Raw genomic sequence first — 4,254 nt, forward strand, 5'->3', positions numbered from 1 at the left:
CCTGTTTCTCCTGACCTAATTTCTCTTGATTCATCCTTCCTTACTCTTTTTAAAGCTTCAGCATATGAAACTCTGTTATTTTAATTCTTTGAGCTTCTCTGGCTTCCTTTTGTATTTTGCATCCACCATATGCTGCACTATGCTCTCCTCCACAGTTACAGCATTTAATTTTAGCATCTTTCTCACATTTTCCATATTCATGTGGACCTCCACATCTTGCACACCTGGGTTTTCCTTTACAGTCCTTTGCAATGTGTCCCATTCTTTGACAAGTAAAACATCTGAGGGGTTTGGGAATGTATTCTCTAACTCTATAGTTCATGTATCCTAACTGAATATTTTCTGGCATGATATTTTCAAACTGAAGGATTACTGCCATTGTGTCTTTAAGTTCTCCATCTCTTTTACTTTTAATCCTGGTGGCGTCTGTTATTTCCCTCCTTTGATTTCTTTTCTCAAATCCTCCATTGACATTTCCACTGGAACTCCTGAAATTACTCCTCTCAACCTTGCTAGAGACCCTGGAATATATGTTTTAACTCTTTCCCCCATCAAGTTTTTCATTTTGATTATCTTTTGTTGTTGTGTTTCACTGCTAGCATATATTAGCACTTTTCTGTTGTTCATGATTCTAGCCGTTTTGATTTTCCCCATTTCTTCTTCTATTGCTCTGGTCAACTTTATCGGGTGGATAAATCCTCCTTCTTGTTTGAATTCTACTATGACTTTAAACTCCACTTCTCTATTAAAGTCATTCTGTTCTCCTGACCTCACCCTGTCATTTGTTTTTGTCTTTTTGTTAGCTTCTTCTCTTGCTTCACTTTCTTCCGACCAACTTCTTGCCCTTTCTTGTCTCTTCCTAAGTGCTCTTTTCATTCTTGCTGATCTGGAAATCATCCACTCCATTTCATTTCCACTATTCCCTCCTGATGTAGAAGCCATGCTGCTACAGTCAATGTACAGTTTATACAATCCACCAATTCAAATCCTACCGCCTTCTTTGTTTGTTTGTTGGTTTGCTCGCTTCTCCTTCCGTCTGAGCCTTGCTAATGACCTAATTATTCTTTTCAGGTGTGGTGCAGCAGAGGCACATCTAAAAGTTGCAGGACAACGGCCCTTGAGGACTGGAGTTTGACACCCCTGCACAAGTGTGTCTTTACCTCAGTGGCAGAGGCTCCGCCGAACCCCTGAGACCGACTCATCGAACCCCATGGGGTTCGATCCAACCCAGGTTAAGAACCACTGGTTTAGATAAAGGTGACAACTGGTGTTTGAGCTTGAAAACAAATTGCAGGGAGTTTCTAACTTTTAAGAGGGTCGAGACAGCTCCTGATTGGATGAGCAAAGATACGCCTTATTAGAATAAATTAAAGACAGGAATACGCCTTTACTATAAAACTTTGTACACAGGAGTAACAAATTAGATTTCCTCTTGCAAGTCTCCAAAGACGTCTTTGCTTGTCTTTGCTTTTCTTTCTTCTTCTTTTCCATTTGTCTCAGGTAAATGAATGTATGTCTCTGTTGTTTTGCAGTTTCTGATGTAATTTCATAAGTTGTTTACTATTGGATTAAACTCTGAAATTCTGTGACGTCTACACTCATTGTTGTTTTCTATGTGGCTTCACTTCGGCCCGCCGGGAGAACCTGGGATCCGTGAGAAGAAGATTGAGCCAGAGATTTTCTTAAAATATATTATAACCTAAAATATTCTTCAACATTACCCAGCTTGAGGTTGTGTAAAACTAAACATTCTAACTTGAGTTTTAACTCAATTCAAGTCAAAACAACATTTTAACTCAAATTTTAACTTTTTTATCTCCTCGGCTGGTTTGGTCACATGAGCTGCAGACTAACAGACAATCGTTTAAGAATACTTTCAATGGCAGGTATAACAGCAGGTAAATAGTGGTGAAACCAAAAACAACTCTGTCTTAACTGTTTGCTGAAAGACCATGAAAGACGGCAAGAAATATTTTCCTTCCAACCTCTTTATTCATCAATTTGAACCTCTGAGCTCATGAAGGTGTTACTGTGTTCCTCTGGCAACTAAGAACATCTACTAGAAGTCATTTATTGACAGTGCAATAATTATTAATTATTAACTAAATAACATTTATGCTATTTATGTTATAGCATGCTAAGTGTTTTGCTCTATTCACAAATGATTGATAATCAATCAATCAATCAATCAATCAATCAATCAATAAATCAAATCTTTATTCCAGACACAAAAAGGTCCATTGAATAAAGGTAAAAACAAGCAAAATAAGAGAAAAATAAAAATAAATGATGACGCCAATGATTCCATAATCTTGAAAAGAATCTCACTGTACTCAAAACAGGATTTACTAAAATTGCAATTATATTATTGCATGACACAGATAATCTACACATGCATTTATACATAAGATTCCTGAGCAGAGCTGCACATGTGGGAACAGCATTATGTACAAACATATGGCTAGCACTACTCCATCTAGGCACTTTGAGTTATTATTTATAATGTATGAAAGTATTGTTTGTCATTTAATTAGCTCTACATCCTTAGGAAAATGAAAAAAATATGTTGTTTTATAAGATAATTTATTTTTTACTGTTCCAGTCATGCCAAATTAATATAAAATAATAAATACGTTGTGGTATGCTGGTTCAGTAATGCTAGTATATTAGTTGTGTTACCACCCCCACGCCACTACAGGCAGTAGCAAGCCCGAAAAGATGCGGCTAAGGAGCAGATTTAGAAGTAAACCGAAAGCTATAGAATTTGCTAAAAACTGTGAGCTGCGCTGAAGTAAATAATAGAATAAAATAAAGAAGTTCAAATACACTGAGAGTGAAACTCCTTCCTAAAGGTGAAAATATATCACAGATTTGAAAGGAAAATAAAAACGGAAATATATGAAATAGCGCCCCCTTCACTTCCGGATTGCAATGGTCCCGTTTCCAAATAAGGTATGAGACTGACAGTGGTCCGTCCCCGCCCCTTTCTGTTTGCTGCAGCGAGGTGTACTCATATATGGAGAGCCATTTGCGCCAAAATTAACTAAATAAATAAATGGGTTAAATAAATAAAAAATGAGTAAAATAAATCAAAAAATGAAGTAAATGAGTGAAATAAATAAAAAATTTGTTAAATCGCAAATGGCTCTCCATACTCATAGACATAATATAAGAGTAGACCCCGCATTGGCTGCTCCGGCCCAGGAAATACGGCGGCCATCTTGGAGCGGTCGAACCCCCTACTTTGCTCAACTAAAACAGCAGAAGATGCCTCAGCACTGAGGGATATTGTTGTTCGGATCGATGGATTATTAATGTGAGGGCTTGACAGACAACATTTCACAAGTAAGATGGACATAGTATTGTGTGTATATTGTCATTAGAATATTACTTTACTGCATTTATGTCCACCGGTGAGATACGAGCTAATATTGGCTACAGTGCTTGGTGTTATACCGGGTTCAGCCCCGCTATGAAGGAATGCTAACTGAGATTCTGTAAATCTAAAAAATAATTATGCTCTAATATTGGCTTAGATTATCTGACACAAGAGCCTATATTAGAAATGTGACAACGTATATTATAAAACTTATATTACTTGTTATAACATTCTTCAGCAAAGTTTACACAGGTGGTAAAGACTATTATTTATGTGTAATTCTTTCACTCTGTCAAAAGTAAGATACATCCCAAATCTTCCGTTTTTGTTTTGAAGGTTTCATATAGACACGATGTGAGGAAGAAGAGGGAATATCTTTAAAGAGAGACGGATTCACTGCAGCACAGATGAATCTCGCATCGGATTTTGGACTCAATCTCTTGCTGCTGAATTACTCTGAAGCTGGAAATCCTCGGCTGGAAAACAGCCGACAGATAATTTATATTAGGCTATACATGTTTATATGTATAGCCTAATATAATATACTGAATAATATATATTATTCAGTATTAATCATTATTAATCTGTGTCATTATTAATCATTTATTTGTGTTTGTATATTTATATAAATATGCATTGATATTACTAAATAATTTATTAAATAAATTATGAACGGCTGTGTGCTTTGTAAAATGCTCATTATACATCAATATCAGAATATTATATTCTATGGTTTTCCCCACTAAGCATATTTAAATATGCTGAACTATGTATCAATACAATTAAATAATACTTAAAAATACAATTGTTTATAAATGTAGCTTTGATAGATGTTTGAATAAGGTTTCCAATAGCAAAAAAGTGTGTTATGATCG

This window comes from Poecilia formosa, unplaced genomic scaffold (assembly GCF_000485575.1).
Source record: "Poecilia formosa unplaced genomic scaffold, Poecilia_formosa-5.1.2 Scaffold993, whole genome shotgun sequence".
Taxonomy (NCBI): domain Eukaryota; kingdom Metazoa; phylum Chordata; class Actinopteri; order Cyprinodontiformes; family Poeciliidae; genus Poecilia; species Poecilia formosa.